This window comes from Leuciscus leuciscus, assembly GCF_965113295.1.
Source record: "Leuciscus leuciscus genome assembly, chromosome: 7".
Classification (NCBI taxonomy): Eukaryota; Metazoa; Chordata; class Actinopteri; order Cypriniformes; family Leuciscidae; genus Leuciscus; species Leuciscus leuciscus.
Window position 1 is genome coordinate 3,897,378 of NC_138731.1, and position 27,974 is coordinate 3,925,351.

Here is a 27,974-nt window from a genome sequence, read left to right on the forward strand (position 1 = left end):
TCTGATCTGAAAAACTATCCTATCTGTAACTCAAAAAAACATAATATTGTCTGAACCGCGATTTTTATGATCCGTTGCCCCACTAATAAATATTATGGTCTCAACCGCGATTTTTGTGATCCGTTGCCCCCCTAATAAATATTATGGTAAGTGCATTATGAAAGACAATCAAGGAAAGTTATTTAGATGCAAATTAAGGCTATGTCTGGTTAAACAGTTATTGTGTGATTTCGTTTATTGTGCTTTGTCAACTTGAAGCATGAATTTGAGAAAGAAAATAATTTTTGGAAGAAAATGCACCACATACTTTTGTCAATGATATAAGTTATAGCTAAAAGATTGTAAAAGCTTTCAGTTCTATGGAGTCAATATAGGGCCATATATATCTGCAAAATAAAACAATGTTTTGCAAACAAAAAATATGTTTTGCAAAAAAAAAAATGTTTTGCAAATAAAAATAAGAGTATTGAGAATTTTTTTTGCTTTTTTGCAAGTAAAAAAAAAATTATTGCAAAAGAAAAGTTAACCACTGAGAGAAAAAATAAAGTTTAGCAAAGTAAAACTTCAGCAGCATTGACTTTGCAACACATATTTCCCTTTGCGCCGCTCCTTTAAATCCGCGTTTCAGTCATCTGTGCCTCTGCGGCGCAAAGGGAAATATGTGTTGCAAAGTCAATGCTGCTGAAGTTTTACTTTGCTAAACTTAATTTTTTCTCTCAGTGGTTAACTTTTCTTTTGCAATAATTTTTTTTTTACTTGCAAAAAAGCAAAAGAAATTCTCAATACTCTTATTTTTATTTGCAAAACATTTTTTTTTTTTTGCAAAACATATTTTTTGTTTGCAAAACATTGTTTTATTTTGCAGATATATATGGCCCTAAATTGACTCCATACAGTTCTCCCTGCCTAATTGTAGTTGAAAAGTCAAATTAAGCTTGATTAATGATATAGTGACTGATCAAATAAACTACAGCATCGGGAATATAACTCCCATGTGTTTTGCAGCATTTAAAATTTCAGTCATTGTGTTATGCGAAAAAACACACATACGAAATTATTGCTGACAGCACTTTTATTTTCAGAGAGTTTTTTCTTTCACACAAAAACACAACAGTAAGTGTCTTTCAATACTTTTAAACACTTGATTCCTCGTTCTTTGTCATATCACAAATGATGTGTGAACACCGGTAAGCATTAGCCTCGATAGAGACGTAACGTTAGATAGTAGTCGTGTCTCCTTCATTGCGTATTTTTATATTTTGAATATATCCCTCCACTGCACTCTGTAACCCCTTTTGCCTCGATCTGGAGGATATCGCGGAGGTATTGCTCCAAAAATGGTCACTGACACGCACGGGTATACCTCTTTCCGTCATGGCAATCTGTCGCGCTGGTCGTGTTTGACCATTTGTTTGTCGGACGTAGCAACAGTAACTAAGGGGGGCGGGGCTCGGCGAAAGGTCAATTGCAGCAAATAAGAACTAGAGTCGAGCCTGATGATGTTTTTCAGGATTTGTGGGATGGTGCAAATATTAAAAACAACTTGCTGCTTAAGCACACAGCCTCTTCAATAGGCATAATCCTGTATCAGGATTCGTTTGAAGTCGTAAACCCCCTAGGGTCAGGGAGGAAAAAGCACAAGATTTTGGCCATGTATCTGACCCTTGCAAATATTTTGCCACACAATAGATCGAGTATTGATCAGATGCAGCTTGTGATGCTTTGTCGAGAACAAGACTATAAGCATTTTGGACAGGATCTAGTGTTTGGCACTCTTGTTAATGATTTAAAAGATCTTGAGCTGAATGGAGTAACTTTGCCAGATGGCCAGGTCTGCAAGGGAACATGCCCTTAGTATGCCATAGCAGGTGACAATTTGGGTTCACACAACATTGGGGGCTTCACTGAAAATTTTAGCAAGAGCTCATATTTTTGCAGAGACTGTGAAATTGATCGTAAAACATTTCTGGACGATCCTTTGGCTAAGGGACCTGACCGCACACCACAGTCATATCAGAAACACATTGAGGCTCTGAGTCGTAATGTGGAATCAAGGGACTGTGGAGGCATTAAATTTAACTCCATTTTCAATGAGTTCACATATTTTCATGTATGCCAGCCTGGATTACCTCCTTGACTTGGACATGACCTTTTTGAGGGTATTGTCTCAACCGATTTGGCATTATACCTCAGCCACCTTGTTTCAAAAGAGAAAGCATTCACTTATGTTGAATTGAATCAGCGTATAGACCAATTTAAATATCTGGGTAATGATGCTAACAACAAACCTTGTGAGGTGAACCCAGGGACTGGAATACTCTCTGGACATGCAGTTCAGAATTGGTGTTTCCTGCGAATGTTGCCAATATTGATTGGTGATAAAATAAAAAGCCCTGGAGAGAGTGAGGTATGGCAGCTTATCTTACAGCTGAGAGAGATTGTTGAGCTTGTTTGTGCGCCAACCATTTCCACAGGCCAGGTAGCATATTTAAGAGTTCTGATAGATGAATATTTGCATATCAGAATGCAGACTTTTGGGGATCATATGCTTAAGCCTAAGCACCACTACCTAAATCATTATCCGGAACTCATTGGTCACTTTGGGCCACTCATCCGTCTATGGACATTAAGATATGAAAGTAAGCATGGTTACTTCAAGCAATGTGCAAGAAAGCTCCATAACTTTAAAAACCTCTGCTTAACCCTTGCTGAAAGACACCAACTGTTGCAATCTTTTCTGAGTGCTGGGACCCTATTCCCACCATCTGTTGTGGTAGAGAAGGGAACTGAATTTATTGTAGGAGACTACAATGATAAGATTGGACAGTCAGTTGCTCATCTTAACTTTGACCCTCTAGATACCCTTATTAGTCATGATGTGACCGTAAAAGGGACAGCATATAAGAGCAACTTGTTTGTTGTGATAGACCCTAAAGATGATGGCCTTGTAGTAGGACAAATCAAAAAGGCTGTCATTCATAAGAATTCAGCAGTGTACTTTATCACTGAGGTATATCAGGCTGTTCGTCAACCTTGCATTAATGCTTATGTCATTACACCAGTGCAGGAGGCCTACTACTGTGTCAATCAAGCAGAGCTGCTTGATTATTATCCACTGCCTAAATATTCATTTTGTGGCATGTCTTTGCTAACTCTTCATCATTCTGTTCCTACTTTTTAGAGTTATGTCATCCACCAGGGATGAAATAAAGGTCATCATCCTCAAGACTTTGCCCAGCCTGTCTAAGGATATTCAAAAACAGATTATCACTACACTTGAAAGCTCAGGTGTGGAATCAATAGAAGACCTCAAGTATGTACAGCAGGATGATCTCAGAGACCTCTTGCCTGTTATACAGCAAAGGAAACTTCTGGAGGCATTCAGAATGGGTAATTATTATTATTAATTTAGTGTTAGTAGTTGTCCTGTCAAGTTAAAGTAACAGGAATTATTAAAAACCAGACTGTTACATTCAGCTGTATTTGGGCCAGCCACAGGCTTTACACAGTGAAAGGCCGTTTCAATTATTAATGCTAAAAGTCTATAGAAAACAATAAATTGAATTGCCTTCCAGATTAAAAATCTCTAGTGTTTATGATAATGATTTGCATGCATATGATACACATTTTGTGAAAATATTGATGTTAGGGGTGTCCCCGACTATGGATTTTCATAGTCGAATCAGAATCGTCAAGTCTTGCCTATAGTCGACTAATAGTCGAATCATGTGTATGGGGGCGGGCTTTAACATTTCAAAGCCGCTATGTACAGAAAATCACACAACGATATAGACATGCATTTTGGATCAATAAAACTAAGAAATAACATAAATAACTCCAGAAAGGCCACACTGCAGACAGGATTTACATATCACATGCAAATCAAATTAAATCGGCTAAATTACCTGTGCAAGCAGGCTCTAAGTACAGCACAACATCGATGCATCATGCACCGAAAAAATAAACAATTAATTTACTAAATTAAATTAGAACAGAATATACCTTTCTAATAAATAAAAATACAAAACGAAATAAATCAGAATAAGTCACAAGATGAGGAGAAAATGTGTGCAAAATGCCTAAAGTGCAGGGGAACATATATTCAAAACACAAGCCACAAATAGTTAGATTAGATAACCCTGACAGATCAATAAATACAATTAAAATAAATAAATTATTAAAATAACGATAGTAGCCAGAATTTTCAACTGTCTTTTTAACTGCAGAAACAATAAATGCTAAACTGGAGTGGCAGTCTTTTTAGCTAAAAATGTTCACAGCATCCAAAAATCAAATTAGAACCGGCTGAAAAGTTTTTAAATCACTTGTACCCGATACCTGATCGAGAGAACAAATCCAGTTTTTCACTCTGTGTCCGTTGGAGTCTTTTCAAATTGTGCGTGCGGATAAAATACATTCTAAAACACTCAATGTGAAAAATGTTTAACGACATAATCTCCTAAAATAGTTAAATTAAAATATGAAAACGCATTGCATTCATATTCTGGGTTCATCTGCTTATCTGCGCATAGTATGGTTTCTTAATAAAGTGTGTACTGTGTACATACATTAAGCCACATTAAAGTGCCTTTTAAGCGTTGTAAAAGCTTTTTTCACGTTAAGCATTTTAGAATGTCCCGTGGAAAACCAACTTGTTAACTTTTGGCCGGCAGAAGTGCGATCATGGTTTTCCTGATGCTAAATCCAGCCTTGGAGAATATCCTTTCTGATGGTGTACATCCACACATTAGATTTTCTTATCCCAGACATTGTTAAAGATTTAAATCCTTGCCGCCAAGACGTTCCTCTGTCGGTCACGGATTGAAAGTGAAACTTAAATCTGTCACGGGGTGTTTGGATTTATTCACGCACGTTAAAAAAATATTTATTAAAAGCTTCTTTCTTTGCACATTTTTTTATACAGCATTATCATAATAGGCTGAATATTAACGTATTGACAGAAAACCGGTAGTTCTATGTGAAATCAGACATTGAGCGCCCTCATATAGCCAAAGTGCCATATCCTCGTTTCATAACACCTCTGCGAAGATTCGACCGTGAGATCGGTAGTCGAATCAGGCTCCTCCAATCGAAGCATCGAATCTTCGACTATTCGGGGTCACCCCTAATTGATGTATATGTTAGATTTTATTTTCATGTTTTTCAGAAACTACAAAAGTCACACTTGATCTCGAAATCTTGCCAGTTTATTCAACACATACAAGTCTGTCTTCAGTCTCCAGTCCACTGCCTTGTTCATCTTCATCTTCACTGTCAAGCTCTTCACCATCATCACCTTGTACTTTAAGCAGGGTAAGCCAATCAGCCAACATATCCAGTAAATGGCATGAAACCTTTGAGATTCCTTGGAATAAAATTCCTGAGGAAGTGCAGTTAGCCATTGCCAATGGCAAGCGACCTGCTCCTGACAAGCGACGCCAGATGATACGCATCCTGGTAGATGAAATAAGAAAGCATGAGGTTAACCCCACACGCAATGAATGTGTCATCATCTGCCGTAACATTATTAAACAGTACCCCAGTAGTTTTGCAGATATGACACCAGGAGGTGTCATCATCGGTGGTGGATTTACTTCACTCCTTACTCAAGTAAAAACAAGAATTGAGAACATGAACCGTGCAGGGACATTTAAACGACACCGAACATCAACACTGCAGAGGCCAAGTGATTCTTACAGATGCACACAATTTAACCCGGAACTGCCATCAGAAGAAACAAATGATACACTGGAGCAAAAGCGGCAGCAGCTGGAGACAATCTACAAACAGGAATGTATTCACAGTGGTGAGAAGGCTGAAGTGATAAACCTTATGAAAACAACATTCTGTCTTCAGCGTAAACTAATCAATCAGATTCCAGCACCTTCCATTGAAGATTTGAGAATCCAGTGGCCTTACCTTTTTACCCAAAGGGGTATCTTCTCTCACTTCGAGTTACTAACTGACAATAACGTGTTACGTACCATGGAACTATCCATTAAAGAATGTGGACAAGGAATAGTGAAGTACTTGATGACCAAAGCAAAGAACAAAGATGTCATCGTCCAGGGTGAAGATGGGGAGTTGACTCTCATCCAGATGCTGATGGCCTACTTTGATGAAAGAATCGAGGGACTGATACTCCGTGCTGATGTAAGTTTTGCTTAGTATTATTCCATTTGTTTAATATTTACTTCATGCCTGCTATGACTCTACACATATTTTCATTTCACTACATACCATTTTTCTTTTCTGCAGACCCTCCCTGCCAGCCACCCTGACCCTCCCTGCCAGCCCACGACTGATACTGCTGGGTAAGTGTCACATAAGCAAGACATGGAGTATAAAATACTAAAACAGTATAGAACCTACTGTGTAATTGCTCTCTTTCTGTATTAATCTCATTAAAGGGTTAGTTCACCCAAAAATTAAAATGATCCCATACTTTACTCACCCTCAAGCCATCCTAGATCCTTTTTTAAATTCTGATTGTGTTTGGCTGAGAGAAGAAAGTCATATAGATCTAGGATGGCTAGATACATATTAACATTTTCCTTCAGGTCAGTTTGGTCCTCCGGGGGAAGGAGTGGTGCGTTCACCATCTCCTGGTTTAGAACAGCTCCCTCCATTTCTGGGTCACCCATATCTGGGCCACTTTAATGTACTCTTTGAAGGCTTATGGGCCTAGACGGGCTGCGTCCCCTTCCCGCGGATGGCTTGACTGGGTGAACGGGATGACTCCGGTGGTGTAGATGCAGCAGGGGGACACCCTTGGCGACGAGCAGACTGAGGTCCAGCCCACGGTGGCCTGGTGGCAGAGGTGTCACGCTGGGGCAGGATGTGCTTTATAGCCTCAGTCTGCTTCTGGACTGCCGAGAACTGCTGGGCGAAGTCCTCGACAGTGTCGCCAAAGAAGCCGGCCTGGGAGTGGGAGCGTTGAGAAAGCGAACTTTGTCGTCGTCCTTCATCTCAGCTAGGTCCAAACAGAGATCACGTTCCTGGACCACCAAGGTGGACATCGCCTGGTCGAGGGTCTGCGTCATAACTTTTTTTTTTGCCGCGCGCTGTTCCTGTAACAGCCCTGGCTCAAAACTACCCTTGTGCAGCTCTTTGAGAGCTTTTGCCTAATGGACCTGCAGGATGGCCATGAGCTGATCGAGATCATGAGGAGGACATGAAGTTTCAGAGAGACAGCAGGGAGAGAATGGACAGATTGGTAGAGAAATAAACTTCTGGTGAATTAAAATTTGTAAATGAAACAGTACATTACTTTTAAAAGTTATATTTTTTAAATGAAACAAAAAAAATATTTCTTTGCATTTTTACATTTTTGTAATGCAAGTTATAACTTGCAAATGTAATAAATTAATTATTCTAAAGGCTACATTTATTTTTGTCATGTAAATTAATTTGTAAATGAAAAAAAAAAGTTCTCTAGGCTACATGTTTGCAAGATAAGTTACATTTAGATAAGAAAAACAAAATACAAATTTAAATTAACAGTATACATAAAACAGATATGAAGGAAAAAATTGTCTTGTATTGAGCTGAGTAAGGAGATTCTGGTGGTGCTGCTGGACCGAGAGGGGTGCAACAATAGAGACCCTGGTGAAGCCACTGCCGGCGGGACGTCATCTGGCATCAGTGCATATTTACACTGTCCACCAACAGGTTTGCAGGGCTGACTCAGGCGTGGGCTGCCAATCACTGTTCTCAGAAAGGGGGAAGAATAAATTAAATTATCTCACATACTCACATGCAAACTGTCCTATGAGCTAAACTCAGCAGCGTTGCCTATCCCTGAACTAGAAGACATATTTTTAGTGTTTCTTTTATATACTGTACATATTTTTTTGGTCTTGTTTTTGTTGCCTAGCAACTGGTGACAGCAGTTGTGACGAGCGGCAGTAACATTTGTACTGGACTGCCTAAAATCGAAATCTAAAAATGTTCACCATGGTCAGTATATGTAGGCTACATAGTAAAGTCTAAAGAGTATAAACCAGCCTATATAAAATCACATGCTGGTAACATATAAGTCAACATTTTAACCTTTATTATATATTTTTCTTTCATTTTTATCATTAGACACATAAGATTACTCGGATTAAATTGAAATCCAATAGTTACATTTAAAAGTGTAATCTGGCAATTTCGTCTCCGGCGCGCAATGAATTCTGGGGTAGGCAAGGCTGTGGAGGATCCTTCTGATGTCTCCTGCATTCACGGGAAAAGAAGGACGCATTTGCAGGTTGCATTTTTAAGGAGCCTTCAAAGCACCTTCAAATTGGGACAGCCTTTGATGCGCCGCAATGACGCAGTCGGCTATACTTTGCCTTTTAAACGAGTCTCGGTGCGTCCTTTGAAAACCGCTTCGGCTGCGGCCTTCAAAAGATGCAGCCCCTGAATTGGGACACAGCTAGTGTGTGTAGATGAGGGAGTGCAGGTGCAGGGAATCAGAATACTGGTGATGATCTGCAGGAGGTGTGGTGATGGCTGAGTGAGTGCAGGTGGGGACCAGGAGGGATGCTGGGAAATGTAGTACTGATGGATCACTGAGCTTGTGACTGTGACAGTAAGGTATCTACACCACTGAAAATATAGTTATGTATATTATAATGTATTTCTGTCAACAGATTATTACACAATGCACCTTTAACGATCTAAGCACATGGTCTAAAGCGCATGGTGCAAGTGCACTTAGGGCATGTCCGAATCCACTTTTGCTAGTTTAACGATGGGACAAGGGTTGTTCCTACTCTCTTAATGAGTGTGTTTTGGACGTAACGTGCCATAAACCAACCAGAGTCTCATCTCCCATTCCCTTTAAAAGCTAGTTGCGCTCGCGCCATGTCGGATTCGCTGTTTACATGGAGGAATTTGCAAGCGGAAAGACTGATCACGTCTCCAGAGTGCAAACGGATCTGCTCGTGTGTGTGTGTGTGTGTGGGGTTAAAGCGCGGATCATCTACGGGACAAGCCGGATTCCACCATATCTTTATGTACACAATATTCATCTTTTACATTGTAATCCTTTTATTTTTTATATTTGACACGTGTGTGCTGCTGCGCGTGTGTAATAAGCAGAGTGTGTCACGGAACACGTTCTGGAATTAGGACCCAAGTGCAATTCAGGATAAACAGTTCTTTAATGGAAATAAAGCAAGCTGCGTTGAGTTGACAAACAGAAAGTCTCTTGTTGCAGATAATCAGTTGAACAGAAAAAGTCTCTTTATAATCAAACTGAGGAAAGGTTCCCGCAAAGGTACTCAGCATACAGCAGCAGCGAATCAATACTGGGCTCGGGGTCCGTCTCTCGTCGTCAGATGCAGAGAAGCTGGGCAGAGAAAAGCTTCAGCATTAAACAGCACAGGCAGCGAGTAGCTTCCAGACACACATGAACCAAAACTAGACAGGACAAGAACTCGAGCAGGTAAGCTCCGTAACGTTCGTTATCATTGGCAATAATCTGGCAGAGGAAAGGGGGAAAAGGGGGTACCAGAAGAAGGAATGCTAATTAGAACAAAGTAGTAGCAGGTGAGAAGATAGATAGAGTAATGAGAAGAATGATGGAAAACAGTTGGCGGAGAATGAATGAGCGTAATAGTAAGTGGGTGTGTCCGGGCGAGGTGTGTGAGAATGAAGGGAGAGCGTGTGTGTGAGTGGTGGGTGTGTCAGTGTAATGATGAATGAATCAAGGAAAGAAAGCCACAAGGGGGAGACAGAGACAGGAGAGAATACCGGGATCATGACAGAGTGTACGAAAAGAGGAAAAGAATGGTCAAACATTACATTATTTACAAATAACCATTTTCTCCACTATCCAACTTTTTCTTTTTTTTTTCTTTTTTTTTTCAGTGAGCGGGAGAATTTTGACAGAAGGATTCAACAAAATTTAAAGAAGTGTGACAAGCCATAAGGGACTCATCCTATTTTATGTTTTTAATAAATTGTGTTAATAATATTTTTCTTCACAAAAAAGTGGTCTGTTTCTCCTGCGATGGCTAAATGGCCCTCGGGAGTTTTAGAAGGGGATGAATTGTGTTTGTCTTCATGTATGAGACTGTTCTGTAGCTGTATGACCAATAGTGAACACTACAGCAGATATTTCATCGAGGGTCCATATGATTACACTGTATGTCTGAAGGGTAAATAAATATGGTTAATGAATGTTACTTTATATATAAATTCACAACATCATGTATATCACTAAATCTCCTGTATATGTAAACCCACACTCTAAAAACTCCTGGGTTATTTCTTCAACCCATTTTCTGGGTTATTTGTGTTGGGTTAAAATTATGGGTTATTTTTTTCAGAGAGTAACCATTTTCTGGGTTATAGGGCTAATATTTTGACCCAATTCATGGGTTGTTTGGGTTTCTGGGTTATTTTTCAAAGAGTAACCCATGTTCTGGGTTATAGGGTTGGCTTTCTCTCTCTCTCTCTCTCTCTCTCTCTCTCTCGCAGTTGTTCTGGAATTTTCTCACAACAGTCGTTTGAAATAACCGTCGCTTCGCGCTCGATCCGTTTTGGCCTGTGCTTCATCGGTGCAACTTCATCTATTCAAGGTAAGAGAGTATTTTCAGTGTTGATGTAATGTTAACTTTTCTGTGTCCATGTCCCTGTTGCTAGTTTTACGGAAGCCCTGAACCGCAACGTAAAAAAAAAAAATGCTATCATTTCGAGATTAAAGTCGAAATGTTTCGAGATTAAAGTCGAAATGTTTCGAGATTAAAGTCGAAATGTTTCGAGATTAAAGTCGAAATGTTTCGAGATTAAAGTCGAAATCTTTCGAGATTAAAGTCGAAATCTTTCGAGATTAAAGTCGAAATGTTTCGAGATTAAAGTCGAAATCTTTCGAGAATAAAGTCTTCCGTAGAAGTTGTGTGTGTGCTTGCCGTTATTTCACATTGCCGCACAGGCATTCATGCGTGTGCGTGTGTGTAAATACATGCGCTTGTGAAGTCGAACTGCCGTCTATAATAGACACCGTACGTTCTGGATACATTTTAAGTGCATCATTCTGTATCCAATCATTTGGCCGGATCCCGTGATTTCCTCAAATATAATAACCACTGGTGGTTGAGGAAAGATTCCCTGAAATGATTGTAAAGCGCTTTTAAGTGTAGGCCTACAGTAGACATATGAAAGCGCTATATAAATGCCTCATTCATGCATTCATTCATTCATTCATAAAGCTGGATATCTTGATCCAGTCTGACAGTATATTTTATAAAGTCCTATAGCCTAATGTCATGTTGTAGAATATCCCTTTGTTGAAAGCCCAGATAAAAGTAAAAAGCTATTATTTTGTATAGATCCAGTTTACACACACACACACACACACACACACACACGCACGCACACGCATGAATGCCTGTGCGGCAATGTGAAATAACGGCAAGCACACACACAACTTCTACGGAAGACTTTATTCTCGAAAGATTTCGACTTTAATCTCGAAAGATTTCGACTTTAATCTCGAAACATTTCGATTTTAATCTCGAAACATTTCGACTTTAATCTCGAAACATTTCGACTTTAATCTCGAAACATTTCGAGTTTAATCTCGAAACATTTCGACTTTAATCTCGAAATGATAGCATTTTTTTTTTACATTTTTTTTTTTTTTTTTACATTTTTTTTTTTTTTACATTTTTTTTTTTTTTTTACGTTGCGGTTCAGGGCTTCCGTAAGTTTAGCACCATTTGCCAAAAAAAAAAAAAAAAAATACGTTGCTACGTTGAGACTAGCGTTAGCATCATCACGACAACATCAGGACAACTCGAGGTAATGTTATCGCACACCGGACGCGATTTTGAACACGGTCCTGAGCCGTTGCTGGGTGCCGCGGACAGACCGCCGGTGTGTGTAGGCTAACGTTAGCTGCTACACTGATAGAGAATAATGTGTTCGAATTTTAAAGACGCGGCGCTGCGCTTGCGCGTCCGGTGTGCGAGCCCCTTGAGAGAGTGCACGTCCGGTGAGCGATACCTCGAGTTGTCCTAGACGCGACGCGGCGCTTCTCGTCCGGTGAGCGATACCTCGAGTTGTCCTAGACGCGACGCGGCGCTTCTCGTCCGGTGTGCGAGCCCCATAGCCGCGGCTACAGAGCGACGAGGCAACACAATAGTTGAGTTATGTTTACCAGCTGTGCCATGCTTAGCATATTATACAGTGCTCTACTGGCTGAAGTAGTGAGAGTTAAAGAAGCGGGTCAAGTCTTCAAATTGTTACTAACCTCTATATTGCTATGTTTTCTCCAGGTCATTTTGAATGGACAGTTTTGTCGCTGATAAGCTAACTGAGTGGCAGCTGTCTGAGCTGACAGAGAATTTTAGAGGTGAGCATTTTACTCTTATTGCCCTTATATCATCTCTCTATACCTACATTTTTTTTAATAAGACTTAAATGTGTCAGTGCAAGATTTTGTGAAAGTCACAACTTCTTCGACAGTGGGGTATGTACAACCCTAAAAGATTATTGTGCCTTGTCTTTAAGCTGTTATGCATAAGAATGGGCTGTCATTACACTTTTTAATGAAAGAAAATATGTCATTCACACAAAATGGGTAATGTTAATGCTGCAAAAGAACCACATTAGTTAACTAGCAATTTGGGCCACGTAAAAAAAAAAAGAAAAAAAAAAAAGCCACTGCATTCCCTTAAAAGTGATTATTTGTTAGCTTGATAATGAAAGAGTGTCTGGTGAGTGGTTCACAATTGTCTCGACTTATTAACAATACTCATGTTGTCTTGTTTTTTGTCTTTCAGATAGATGAGGAGGCATTTCTTCTCTTTGATGAGGACACTATCAAAAATCTTGTCCCCAAAGTTGGCCCCTGGCTTAAATTCCTGAGGCTCTTCTGAGAATTGTTGTTTATTTTTCAATTTTTTATTTCTAATATTGTTATTACAGTGTGACCTAAAATAAATATGAACATAAACATGTCCAAGTGTGTGTTTTTTCTTATAGATTTTTATTTAATGCAATAAAAATGTAAAAGTGCTTGAAGTGTGTAATATAATGTAAAACAAAGTTTTATTTTCTGAAATAAGGCATACTGGGATAGTGACCCAAGTTAGGTTATTTTTGACCCAACTCCTGGGTTAAAAAAGGATCAACTAATTTTTGGGTTATTTCTACCCAGATGTTGGGTTTTTTAAACCCAACATTTGGGTCAGGTATTTAACCCAGAATTTGGGTCAAAAAGCATAACCCAATTTTCTGAGTTGAAATAACCCATAAATTAGTTGGTCCCTTTTTTAACCCAGGAGTTGGGTCAAAAATAACCCATTATGGGTTATTTTTGACCCAGGAGTTTTTAGAGTGCACGGTGAATATATTCTACAGTAGATCATATCATTATTGTCCAACTATGTGTATTACACTTTTTTTTTTTTTTTGCAAAAACTCCTGTAGACCATGTATGAAGACCAACAGGGAATATCTACGGATATTTTAATCCGTAGTGCAGATCATGACACTGTCTATCAGATATTACTGTAACGTTAAATATTTAAATTCACAAAAACCACTTAATAAGTCAACGTCTATGGATGGGGCGATTATTAATGTGTAATTTTCGAGCGTCGATTTAATGATGTTATTTTGCCGTGTTTCCTCATACCTCGACTGGACACATCAGGAAAAACAGGTGGAAGATCTGCTCCAGGTCTGCAGACCCATCATATATGATCAATAGGTCATGAGTGACAACATGTTTTTACACTACTTTAACTCATCAAAATAAGTTAGGCAATTTTCATCTTTTTTTAAAAGTGAGTTTAATATAATTTAAGTTGATATGACTTATACAGACAAGTTTAAGGCAGCAAATTATTTTTTCTTATTATTTTTTTTATATATAAATGGTTCTGTGCCCAAGCATTGCCGTTTTGCCTTTCGAAAGATTTTTTTTACATTCTTTCATTAGTAGTTCTTAACATTTTCATTTGAAATTCACCAAGAAATAAACTCTGAATTCCTCTGACATCTATTTTACTATTTTTATGAAAACGTTTGTGATTTTTAGGAGTGTGAACAGGACTTTTATTTTGGTCTGGCGATATGACGTCCTAAAGCTGCGCCGCGCTCCTGCGTCTGCTGTCATTCGGCTGAAGTTAAGACAGGTTTGTGTTTTTACACATTTAAAGTTTCTGTCTATTTTATGTTTTTTTTACAATACCTGCAAGATGGATACGTTGTTATTGAATGTAACATTATAATTCTTTGTCTAACATTAATGAGTGGTATTTTGTGAGTAACAGAAAAGTTGCATCTTGTAGGGTTGCCAACTTTGTCACTATGAAATAGGGTCAAAATGTGGCAGGTGTGGTTTTGTGTGAGATATATAATTTTTATAGCAATAACAATAGGGGAATGCAGAGTCATACAAAACACTTGAATCTATAAAAATTCGCAATTCTGCATCTTGCATAAAAAAATAAAAAATCATACATCTAATACAGCAATTATCCTTTTTTAACAGCTGAGATGTCTTTAACAGCTTTATGATTGTTCTGTATTGAAGTCAGAGAGTCGTAATTGTGTGAATTGTTACAGTGGATTGTTTTAAGCCATTTGTCATAATGATAGTTAATCTCTTTATTAAATATTAATACCTAACTCTCATGCCTTGGCAACATACGGTAGGTTTAATAATAGTTTACTTTACATCAGCTTTAACACAGTCCTTTAATTTTAACTTGACTATTTGTCTAAGAGAAAACACGTCCTCCTATAAAGTTTTCCACTTCATGTTAATCTTGCATTTGTCAAACTAAAAATAGCAGCTTCTGTATGCTGGAGTTTTGCAGAGGAATCAAACTTTCTGTGTATATAAGGGAATAAATGCTTCACATTCTCATTCACTCTAACTATATATAAGTTGGAACAAAAATAAATAAAAAATAAATAATGATAATAAATGCAAAAGAGGAAAAGAGTGGCATCACCAAGTCTACTTTTTCCATGGACATATTTGCCTATGTTTGGTCTTTTGTCCTTTGGTGCATCCAGAGACAGTCGGTCATGTCTGACAGTGTGATGCACGTTTAACTTGACGCTATTTGACCAGTTTCCACAGTAGTTATCCCGAATAATGCACTGATATTGCTCGCAACTTTCACTAGTGTGGCCGTCTTGTGTATTTCTGTGGAAGCATGTCGAGTCGTTCTCACCTCCATGGACAATGACACAAAACACCTCAGTGGATCTCTTTAAGTTATCCTCAGTTTCAACACAGAAACTGTTTACACAAGAAGGGGGAGGTAGTCGCATCACTATAAAACAACAACAACAACAAACATACAATAAATCTATATCAAAAAGGTATTTGGTTCAGTAGTAGATATACTCAATCCATTTGGACCAGAAATCAACAAACAAATCCTTCTGAAAGTTCACATAAAATGTAATTTTCTCTATATTGAAAATACTTTTTAAGACATCAATCCAATCCTTTATTAGTGGGGGTTTATATATATATACCAGCATCTAATTATGGCTTTTTCTGCTAGATGCAAGAATTACTGTAAACATTTATTTGTTCCTCCTTTCCCATGAAACCAACGGCATAATGACTGTGATGGATTTTTAAAATAAATAATAACTAACATTTATTTTTCTTGCTGGAATAATATTCATATGCTTTTGTATCCTACATGTTTCCAAACCCTTTGGTCAAAAACTCGTGACTGAGTGTGTGTGTGTGTGTGTGTGTGTGTGTGTGTGTGTGTGTGTGTGTGTGTGTGTGTGTGTGTGTGTGTGTGTGTGTGTGTGTGTGTGTGTGTTAGTGAATCATGTCCGGATATAACAAAAGAGGAAATTAAACTAGACGGATATCTAAATTTATAAACTCATGACTTTGATTAACAAAGTGAAGTAATGAAGAAAACAGAGTTTGCTTCTTCCTAGTAACAGAAGGGTTTGCAAATGAAGAAGAACCAATCAAATTGTAGAGAAATTATGTAATGTATATTTTTATTTTATTTATTTATTTATTTATTTATAAAGGGACCATGTCAATTTTTTAACATAAATGTTTTCCATTTCATTCATTGTACCGGATTCGTAGTCCCGAGGCAGGTCAACACTAAATTAAAATTACACAGATAATACCCTCTATACGTACAATAAGAACATACATACACACACATCAGGGCTGTCAAAATGGCTGAAAAAATCAATTTGAATTTCTTTCTTAAATATTAGCAAATTCAAATTATATTCAAATTCTAAAGGCAATGGAGGATAACAGTGCTGTATCGTCTCCTTATGCCCATAAGAGGGCGCAAGCGAGCGCAATAAGCAAATATAAACCAAATCAAGCACTGCATCTTTTATTGAAATGAAATGACATTCACATTTTAAAGTGCATTAACTTTTGAAACAATTGTTCTTAAAATAAAATATAATTTCCTTAATGTGCATGGAAGGAAAATTAGGTTAAAACAACTATGTAAGTGCATCAGTAACCTGAGAAAATACGCTCCAACATTCGGCTTAATATACTAATGTTACATGAACACAAAATAGCAAACTGCCATTCAGAAACACTCCACCTCTACTCACTACATCTACATATTGGTCTTCAAAAACACCAGACACTCAGCTTGATCTGAGCGAGTGCTGAGCGCTCTTTGTTGACGGTGTTTCCAGCTGATGAACACACGCTCAGCTCTGACCAGTGTAAAATGGTCAAGTTGCATGATTTTTGCCACCAACTGAGAGGGTTTTCGTCAGCAAACCTTTTCCCGCCATTTTTCAAAAGCTTTACACCCTTTTATATCCTCTGGCATTACAATGATTAATGGCTTTCACTGTGAAAGATGAGTCCAAAAGCAGAATGAGGAAAGGGAACAAGACAATTACTCGTCATGGACTATAATCTGGTAGATCTCAAAGAGTTTTCAGAACGAAAATGAACAAAAGCACATAGTACAGAAGGAGCCAAGCCATTTAAGATTTTATAAAGCATACACAAATTTGAAAAAAAAGGCTAAAATTGTCAACAAAAAAAAACAAAACAAAAAATTCACTACGATCCTACAATGATGAAAATGGTTTGTTTTTTATCAAAAAAATTAAAGTCTGTTTATATAGGGATTTTAAGGGTTTAATCAGTTTCACCAGCTTGACCCCAACATGTCACAGTAGGACGCATAAAAGTCTACAATCATCAGCAGAGAGACTGTCTAATTTGTCTAAAATTTGCCACTTAAAAAAAATCTTTAAAAGTTAGGCCTAATATTCCTCAGCATTTTCTTTACATGTTTTTAAAAAACTAAGATTTGAGTCCAATATTACGCCAAGATAATTGAACTCATTAACTATTTCTGTCTATTCACCATTAATAAAAATATCAACATTAGGAGATTTTTTGTTTGTTTGTTTGTTTGTTTTTTAAAGAAAATTCCTTTAGTTTGACCAATGTTCAGGCTAAGACATGATTGCTCCAGCCACTGTGTAATCCTTTCCATAGCAGCTTTTAACTTCTCAGCTGCTCACTCAGCTGTTCTCACATGTGTAAAAATAACAGTCTCAATTAGCATACATTTGTACTTGTATCCCTGTTGCGGGAGATCATTAATATACAGACTAAATAATAAGGGACCTAACACTGATCCTTGGGGTACACCCATTGTATATTGTAAATTACAGGACTTAACCCCTTTAATTTTACACATTGTTCTCTATTTGATACATATGAGGATATCTATGGGATTATTATTGTGCCTTTAAAATTGAACAAACTTTTCAAGAAATTAATGAAAATATAAACTGAAACTTAATAAAAATGTCTTTGAAACCGGAAAAAAATAAATCGCAGGCAAATTTTTTGACTCTGTTTTTACCCCTTTAGAACCGGCTGTGTCGTCGCCGACAGATACCAGCAAGCTGTATTCATTTTACCGTAACTCTTCAACCGTTTGCACTATCAAGACCATTCAAATTGCCCCTGACAGTAGACAACATGCGTTTTTCGGCAATATACAGCTTATTATGGTAATTTCATGCTTTCCATCTGCAAACTTTCTGGCAGAGCGGGAAGGAAGGATTTGAACAGAGAGATATGAAGCGCGGCAGATTAGAGTGTTTTGGATTACATAAAATAATAAAACAAACGAACAAATACATGGCGAAAGAAGTGTTAGACAGCAGAAGAGGGGATTGGGATGATTTTTAATGAAACTTGGGAGGCGGATGGCCGTTACTCTTTCACGTCTCTAAGCATGTAGATGCATGTGGATGTGTGCGTGTCTGTGAATGCGTGCATTTGTACGTGTGCGTGTATGAAAAAAAAGTGTCCTGAATGAAAACTGTGCAACCCAATGTCACAAAAAAAGACTTGTTTGTATTATAGTTCATTTTTGAACTTTAAAGTGTTAGTTTCTTTCGTTCATGATTTTTTTCTGTTATTTTCTAAATAAAAATCAGTAAATTTATACTCTTTTTTTTTTTTTTTTTTTTGTCTATTTTTTTTTTTATTTACAAACTCACCACACACAATAATGGTCAATAACTGTAATTTGTTGAAAGCTTATCTTTTTATGAAAAAGACGACACCTTGCACATGAAGATAGCACATTCTTTTAGCATTTTACAGTCCAAAAATCAAAATATGTGAAAAACGCCTCGGTTACGACTGTAACCTCGGTTCCCTGAAGAGGGAACGAGCGTTGCGTCGAGAAAATGACGCTGTGGGAACGCTTTGCGTGATGACGTCTTGAAGCACATGTAAAATCAGTCCAATGGTGTGGCGGAACGTCAGAGGCGGGTGACGTCACGTACCAGGAAGCTATAAAAGCCGGCCCGAAACAGAAAACGAAAGCTTCGTAAAAGTCTGAAGTCGAGCTGACAGGCATGAAGGAGATATGGCAGGGCGACGCAACGCTCGTTCCCTCTTCAGGGAACCGAGGTTACAGTCGTAACCGAGGCGTTCCCTTTCAAGGGAACTCCCGTTGCGTCGAGAAAATGACGCTGTGGGAACGTCTATACCAACGCCTCCATAGCTACAAATGTCTGTCCTGTGTGAAATCCGTAGAGCAGCACTAGGAAGACAAAACATGAGACCCTGGAGCAGAGTCTAGATCCAGAGAGTAAAACCTGACGAAAGTGTGCGGTGAGGACCAGCCTGCCGCATCACAGACGTCCTGTAAAGAAACTCCTGAAATAAGGGCCTTAGAGGCCGCCATACTCCTCGTCGAGTGCGACCGGACAGCCAAAGGAGAAGGCTGCCCAGCCGCCTCATAAGCAAGTGAGATAGCCTCGACCACCCACTTGCTCATCCTTTGCTTAGACACCGGGCCCCCTTTGTTAGGGGACCCAAAGCACACAAATAATTGATCACTTTTACGCCACAGGGCAGCTCTGTGGACGTAAGCGTCTAACGCCCGCACAGGGCAAAGCAAATTATTAGCCTCCTGGTCAGCATTTTGAAAGGGAGGAGGACAGAAGGCCTGCAGAACAATAGGTCTAGCCACATTAGTGGGGACCTTGGGGATATAACCCGGTCTCGGATGAAGGAACGCTTTAACCATACCCGGAGCAAACTCTAAGCATGACGGAGCCACCGACAATGCTTGAAGATCCCCTATTCTCTTAAGAGAAGAAATAGCCAGAAGGAAAAGAGCTTTCAGAGTAAGAAACTTCTCAGGAACCTCCTCAATGGGCTCAAAGGGGGCCTGGGATAAGCCTTGTAGCACAAAGGACAAATCCCAAGGTGGCACCCTAGAGCGAACTGCAGGCCTCAGCCTCCAAGTGCCACGAAGGAAACGAGATACCAGAGGGTCTTTCCCCACAGACATTCCACCCAAAGGAATGTGGTAAGCACCTATGGCCGCCACATAAACCTTTAAAGTGGACGGGGTCAGACCTGCAGTGAACCGGTCCTGCAGGAACTCCAGCACTGTACCAATTGGGCAGTGGACTGGGTCCAACCGACGGTCACTACACCAGGAAGTGAAAACTCTCCACTTCAGGGCATAAAGTTTCCTCGTGGAGGGAGCTCTGGACTGTAGAATGGTCTCAACAACCTCGGTTGAGAGACCTGACTCTATGAGCTGGGCCCCCTCAGAGGCCAAGCCCACAGGTTCCACAGTTCTGGCCGAGGGTGAAATATCGAGCCCTCTGCCTGGGACAGAAGGTCCCTCCTGACGGGTAACTCCAGAGGATGCCCGTCGAGGAGGGACACAAGATCGGGAAACCATACTCTGCCCGGCCAGCGCGGGGCTATAAGAAGTAGATGGACCCGGTCCCTGCGAACTCTTTCCAGAACTCCCGGGAGCAGAGCAACTGGGGGAAAGGCGTACAGACGTAGCCTCGGCCACGTCTGTACCATAGCATCCAGTCCCAGAGGAGCTGGATGCGTGAGGGAGAACCAAAGTGGACAGTGAGACGTCTCTCGAGACGCAAACAGATCCACTTGTGCTTGGCCAAACTCCCTCCATATCAGCTCCACCACCTCGGGGTGGAGCCTCCATTCCCCGGGCCTCGGCCCCTGCCTCGACAGAGTGTCTGCTCCTATATTCTGTACCCCGGGGATGTAAGCTGCCCTGAGTGACAGTAACTTCCCCTGGGACCACAAGAGGATATGGCGTGCCAAGTTGGATAACGGGCGCGAGCGCAAACCCCCTTGGTGGTTGATATAGGCGACTACCGATGTGTTGTCCGTATGTACTAGCACATGGTGCCCCCTGAGATCTGTGATAAAGCTCCTCAGAGCCCGGAAGACAGCTAACATCTCTAGGCGATTGATATGCCAGGAACGATGATGGTCTTCCCACAGACCTTGAGCCGAGCGACCCTCCAGGATCGCTCCCCAGCCCGTGAGGGAAGCATCCGTCGTTAGCAATTTGCGACGACAAGGAGCTCCCAACACTGGGCCCTGGGACAGGAACCAAGGCTTCTTCCACATAACCAAGGCACGTAGGCATCGCCGCGTGACCTTGATTGTGCGAAATGGGTTGCCCCTCGGGGAAAACCCCCTGGTCCTGAGCCACCACTGCAGGGGCCTCATGTGTAGCAGTCCAAAAGGTATCACGTTGGAAGCTGCTGCCATGAGACCCAACAGTCTCTGGAACTGTTTGACAGTGAGTAGCTGACCTAGCTTTACACTTTTCACAGCTGCAAGGATGGAATCTATCCGTGGCGGTGACAGGCGCGCCTGCATCGACACAGAATCCCAAACCACGCCTAGAAAAGTGGTCCTCTGTAGTGGAGAAAGCACACTCTTCTTGGCGTTCAGCCGTAACCCCAACTCTTTCATGTGGGCGAGAACAACATCTCGATGTTGAACCGCCATCTGATGCGAATGAGCTAAAATCAACCAATCGTCGATGTAGTTCATAATGCGAATACCCTGGAGGCGCAGTGGCGCCAGAGCTGCATCCATGCATTTGGTGAAAGTGCGGGGTGATAAAGCTAGGCCGAATGGAAGAACTCGATATTGGTATGCTTTGCCCCCGAAAGCAAACCTCAGGAACTTCCAATGACACGGACGGATGGATATATGGAAATATGCGTCCTTGAGGTCTATCGTGACAAACCAGTCCTCGGACCTGATCTGTGGCACGATCTGCCTCAATGTTAACATTTTGAACTTGAGCTGCATGACTGACTCGTTCAGAACTCGAAGATCTAAAATGGGACGCAATCCCCCGTCCTTTTTTGGAACTATGAAGTACCGGCTGTAAAACCCGGTTTCCCTGCTGGAGGGAGGTACATATTCTATGGCCCCTTTCTCTAACAGAGTGTTTACTTCCTGTTCCATAACCAGAACCTGCTCGGGGCCCACCACTGTGGGCAGGACCCCCATAAACCGAGGTGGGCGTTTCTTGAATTGTATCTGATACCCTTTTTCCACGGTCTGCAGGACCCAACGAGAAACATTTGACAGTAGCTTCCACGCTGTCAAAGATTCTACTAGAGGTACCAGCCTCTCGAGACTGGTTTCTGGATTTTGTTGCTGTTGAGTAGCCTGTTCGACGCCCTGTAACGGCGAACCGGCAGGGAACGACCGAACAGACTGCTCTAGCACCCTCCTCAGAGGGGGCGGGCATCCCGAGGCCACTACGTTTCCGGGTGGACCTTGAGATATGTGCTCGCCGGAGACCGCTGCGCCCTGTAACACCGGAGGCGGCAGGGTTGGCAGAACGGTCCCCTGAGGGTACCGAAGAGAGACGGGCACCGTAAAATGAGGTGTTAACCGCTCTGCTTCGGGGGGGACTACCCTCATTTGTCCTGGGTCCTCGGACGTCAGGACTTTTTCCCAGCAGCCTTCTTGGCGGTAAGAACGGTCCGCAGATCCGTTCTACCCCTCGAAGACTGCTGGGTTTGAGCGCGCCCTCCGTGTCCCCGAGGTTTTTGTGGGGGAGCACGGGAGGAAACGCTCTGTTTCTGAGTGGCACGGTGCTCAGCGCTCTTTTTAGAGGAGTGAGGCTGCTCCCGCTCAGCAGCCTCATAGAAAGAACGGCGGGGGAGAAGTCTTTGGAGAGCAGCTGCTTGTTTGGCAGCTTCCTGTGATTTTGCTACTGCACTATTAACTGCATCGCCAAATAGACCAACCGTGGAGACCGGAGCATCTAAGAGAACATTTTTTTCTTTATCTTTAATGTCGCTCAGATTGAGCCACAGATGCCTCTCAGTGGCCACCAGGGCTGCCATAGACCGCCCAATTGATCTGGCGGTCTCCTTGGTGGCCCTGAGAGACAAATCTGTGGCTCTGCGTAGTTCAGCCACAGTGTCGGGACCAATACCCCCGCCCTCCTCTAAATCACCCAGCAGTTCAGCCTGATAGGCTTGCATAATAGACATCGTATGCAGACACGCTGCTGCCTGACCAGCGGCTGCATACGATTTATGAACCAGGGAAGATGTTATTTTTACTGGCTTAGATGGAAGTGTAGGAGTCTTCAGGGAAGATGCCGTTGCTGGAGAGAGATAGCTCGCAAGCGTCTCTTCCACCTTCGGCATCTCCCCATAACCATGCTCTTTATATTTATAAATGGAAGAGTAGTGGGATGTGTGTGGTGAAAATACTCTGTACGACACTGGTTTTTCCCACGATCTCGACACCTCGGTGTGGAGATCGGGGAAAAACGGAAGACTCCTGCGCTGGGGCTGCGCACGAGATGGCAGGAAGCGTTCGTCAAGCTTGCTTTTTGAGCGAACGTCCTGCCTATCCTCTGGCCACTCAATGGAAAGTCTGTCAACTGCTCTAGTAATAACATCGAGCAGTTCCTCAAACGCGTGAGACTGAGGTGGCGAATCCTCAGACTCAGCTTCAACACTCACAACATCCAACTCCTCAGAGCTGGACAATTGCAGCATTGGTGCCTCTATCAGGGGGGAAGAAACCGCAGCGCGTGCTTCCGCACCCTGATGAGAGGCACTGGATCTGTCAGATTGATGCTGAGATAAGGCAGAGCCCGTCTCAACATCCACTGACAGATCCATTTGCGAACCCCAGGTCTGAGATCGCCGCCGAGCCTCAGCCGCGGCGGGACCCGAGCCCTGGGGAACGTGGTCGGGATTGAACCGAGCCAAACGGGATCGGAGCGTACGCAATGGAAGCGCACAGCAATGCTCACAGTCACCACCCTCGAGTGCTGACTGGGCATGCTCCTCTCCCAAACAAACAACACAAAGAGTGTGTGTGTCACCTCCCGTTAAATAACGCGGGCAGGGATGGACACACACTCGATACTGCTGCTTGCTCGCCATAACTGAATCAATATATATATATAGAGACAGACAACACCAAATAACCAGGACAGATTTCAACACAGAGCGCAACTGAAGACTCAAAAAGCTTTCGTTTTCTGTTTCGGGCCGGCTTTTATAGCTTCCTGGTACGTGACGTCACCCGCCTCTGACGTTCCGCCACACCATTGGACTGATTTTACATGTGCTTCAAGACGTCATCACGCAAAGCGTTCCCACAGCGTCATTTTCTCGACGCAACGGGAGTTCCCTTGAAAGGGAACACCTATTTTAGCTTCAGGTTCTAAAGGGTTAATACACTGCATGTTTTACTAATTGCTTTCTCTTTTTTTCTTTTGCTGATCTGTATTTACAAATGCGCTTTCAGAGTTTTAATTTACGCTTCTGAAGTTTTCGTTTACATTCCCTGAGTTTTCATTCGCCATTCAGGCACATAGGCCTAACCAGAGAATGTCTAATAGGAAGAGAATTGGCACTCTCTGCTTACTTCCGGTTTCTGGACTGGCTGCAGTAACACGTCTCTGTCCATGCGGGGGCGCTCGCAGGCGAGTGCAGAATGAATGGAGGTCAATGGCGGTATACCCATCAAAATCCACTTTTCACAGGATATAATTTTTTGTCTAGTGATTTGAATGTTGTATTCGAAAGGAGATGCAAAGAAATTACACATTGCTGGGTGTTAGATTTTTTAGAGTCACTTATTTGCTTTAAAAAGTCTTTTAAAATGTCAATGACGTCATACACATCGTACGACCAGAGATACTGCTTTACGGCAATCCTTCAGTCACTTTGGTGCTTTCGTGCTCTGCACTTTCTTTTCTCTCGAGGCATCGATAACACAGCTGACACAGGTAAATACACGTGCTAGAAGAGTTTTTGTTTTGTTTGTTTCTGGTCCCGCTTCGGATGCGACGATGCCATCAAGCGGTATCTCTGGTTGTAATCAGTCCTTCACTGACCAATCAGCGTTCATTAGCAGAATGCTAGCGTGTTACGGGCAACAACAACTCAACCTGTAAGAAATCGAAAGGACATAAGTACTCGTTCATTCAACTTTCGACCTATAACCCATGTTGAACTTGCAAAACCTACAATAAAATTTGAGATTTCTCAACGGCAATCGGGTGAAAGAGACACATTTAGCCGTCTAGCCCCATAGACTCCCATTCAGTCTGCACTCGCCCGCGATCACCTCCAGTGGAATTCTAATGGAACTGCAACCAAGATCGATACAATGGGGCTAATAGGAAGTGCCAAGGCTCTCCGTAGACGGGCTCTGGCCTAACTCTCGTGGGGGCGGGGCTAACAGTGATGTGTTCTCATTGGCTACTGAGTTTTTGATAGACAGATTCTTGACCTGGAAGTGAAGACGCCAGTGTTGTGTTTACATGTGAGCGTCTGTAATCGGCTTCCTATTTAATTTTAGTGATATAAAGTTAGGAGCTTTGTTTTTTATCCTCTACTGCTACTATGTCAGCATAAGCTTTCAGGAGCAGTATTTGTCTGCGCGAGAGAGAATGAATGTCTAGAGGCTACATTAAAATACCGTATAATGAATAATGTCCAATTCTTTCTGAGAATATTTGTTTGTTCCTGATAATGTTAAATGTTATTTTTTTTATGCTTTGATTAGATTGTGATGTAACAATTTAAAGAGAATTCTAGTGTCATATACATGTGTGGGATATTTTCAGCCGTCAAGAAAGTCTCACTCTAACCCATGGACGTCACTAGGATTGGAAGACAGGGGGGGCTTAGCCTCCAGGGTATTTGTAACATGCGTTTATAGAAAATCTTACAGTGAATTTGAGTAAAAAACAACTATGTATATGTTTAGTATTTGTCTCTTCAACCCCGTCACACCTACATTTTTTTTTTTTTTTTTTTTTTTTAGTTTATGAATAAGTAATTTAATGTTTGTTGAACTTAGTCAGAAATGTTCAGAGCAATCATAAGAATACTGATTTTAGTTCAAATTCTGAAGTTAAGCCACATCTTTGATCAAAAATGATGGGATTGCTGTCACAAAAAGTGCCCATTTCAGGCTTTAGTAGCATAAGTGTAAAATTATATGTACATTTTATGGTGCATGGTACAATTTCTAGTAAGCTACGCTTTTTTTTATTATTTCAATTCAATTCAATTCTTGTGATTTGATTTAATATTCACTCATTTGGATAAATATTAGGTAGGCTACACAAGATGGGCGTTAATGTTTCTCAAGAAAAAAATCTCACCTAATGCTGTAAACATACAGCTCTGCCCTATCAGCTGGTAGCCTAGTATTATTTAAAGGTATAGCGGAGGATGTTTTACTTCCTGGTGGGTAACCTATACTATAGGCAGAGCCCGTCTACGGAGAGCCTGTCCACTCCCTATTAAGCCCTATTGTACCGAATTTTGGTTGTAGTACCACCAGAGTTCCACTGGGGGCGCTTGCCATGAGTGCAAAATGAATGGGAGTCAATGGGGCTAGACGGCTAAATTTGTCTCTTTCACCCGATTGCCGTTGAGAAATCTCAGATGTGATTGTAGATTTTGCAAGTTCAACATGGGTTTTAGGTCGAAAGTTGAATGAACGAGTACTTATGTCGTTTTGATTTCTTACAGGTTGAGTTGTTGTTGCCCATAACACGCTAGCATTCTGCTAATGACGTCAGCATTCTGACGTCACTGACATTTTGAAAGACTTTTTTAAAGCAAATAAGTGACTCTAAAAAATCTAACACCCAGCAATGTGTAATTTCTTTGCATCTCCTTTCGAATACAACATTCAAATTACTAGACAAAAAATTATATCCTGAGAAAAGTGGATTTTGAGGGGTATACCGCCATTGACCTCCATTCATTCTGCACTCGTCCTGTGAGCGCCCTCATATGGAATCAGAGTGGAACTGCAACCAGTTCAAAAGCCGGAAGTGTAGTGAGAGTGAAACTTCTCGCCATATTAGACATTCTCTGCTATAGGCCTTTTTCACGGAAGTTAGAACGCACATCCGGTTCAGCGTTTGTTGTGTAAAGCGACTTCCGGTCGAAACAACAATGGCTGAAGCAACATCGAGGTGTCACTGTAGCATCCCTCATTGCACAAATAATAAGCAGTGACAACCATATTTGAGTTAATGCTTTTCCAAGCAATGACTGTCTGACAAAGAAGTGGATGCATGCTATTTGACACGTAGAAGTCCCGACGTTTAAGATCCCTATAAGTATCACATTTGTTTGTAGCCGACGCTAATTACACTGCCGCTACTGGCAGTACACATTTTTTTTTATATATAATATACTATAAGATTTATTTTTTTATCTTCATTACCTAGAGATATAATTAAATTAATATTTACTAATTAATTAATAAGTATTAAACAAGTTAAATTAAACAAGTAGCCTAGTCAAAACACATCTAACAGAACAATGTTTATTTTTTACATTGTGTTCTTATTTTTTATTAACGAAATGTCAATTTTCGTCTTTATAAGAGACGACACAAAAATCTTCAAGATAGCCTATACAGCCTACAATCTTCAAATGTATAACGGATTGTCACCTTATAAACAATCCTTTGGAATTGTGGTGGAATAAGCAATGCTATATTGAAATATATGGTTAGCATCTTAATTTAAACTTTATTTTATTAGTTCATTAACTATGCCAACTCAACTAATGTATGTAAAGAGCTGGATACTATATTACTAATTAATGTCAACTATTAAATGTAGGCTACTGATAAGAGTTGCCATAGACTAAAGATTTTTTCTAGACTAGTAGTCATTCATTTAAGCAATTACTAATCGCACATTTATATTCAATCCTTGGTATAGGCTATAGCCTATATATTCCGCGCTCAAGCGCATACATAAAACTTGCCGCAAAGCACCGGCAAAAGTAGGCTAATGAAAATAAATTTGTCTGAAAAAATAACAAAACATTTTAATTGTTTATTAATAAACGAGTGTTTTCTAAATCAGTGTCGACTGCAAACATCTCCATACATCTCCGCTGTAAAGTAGATGCACCTTTCATCGGACAGGATTACATCATCAGATAGGCTAGTACCGTACGTATTGGCTTTCGATTGGATTTTTTTCGTTGGTGAACATTTCAAGCTTTATAGATATATTTCTCATGTCTGTGAGGCTATAGTGATACGCTGTTTTTTCAGTTCATTTTTGAGATACGCTCCAATTCACAGAGATCATGAAAGCGCGTCCTGTTTCTTTTTTTTTACAAATGCACAACGTTTT

At 40.8% G+C, this 27,974-nt stretch overlaps 1 protein-coding gene and 2 long non-coding RNA genes across 4 annotated transcripts in view; 1 reads left to right on the plus strand and 2 right to left on the minus strand.

Annotated features, from left to right (window-relative positions):
• The window catches only part of LOC309503526, a 51,584-nt gene that overhangs the window by 10,273 nt on the left and 13,337 nt on the right, over positions 1-27,974 (minus strand). The window lies entirely within an intron of this gene.
• Positions 14,093-27,974, plus strand: part of LOC309503352 (uncharacterized protein) — a 46,200-nt gene continuing 32,318 nt past the window's right edge. For both annotated transcript variants that reach the window (XM_082176150.1, XM_082176151.1), the window contains exon 1: positions 14,093-14,135. The gene's annotated coding sequence lies outside the window, so the exon portion shown is untranslated. The remainder of the gene's footprint in view (positions 14,136-27,974) is intronic.
• LOC309503575 lies at positions 14,100-24,168 on the minus strand. Its single transcript, XR_014207746.1, has 3 exons — positions 23,996-24,168; positions 15,135-18,641; positions 14,100-15,070 (listed from the first exon to the last, which is right to left on the minus strand). It is a non-coding gene; the product is annotated as an uncharacterized lncRNA (long non-coding RNA).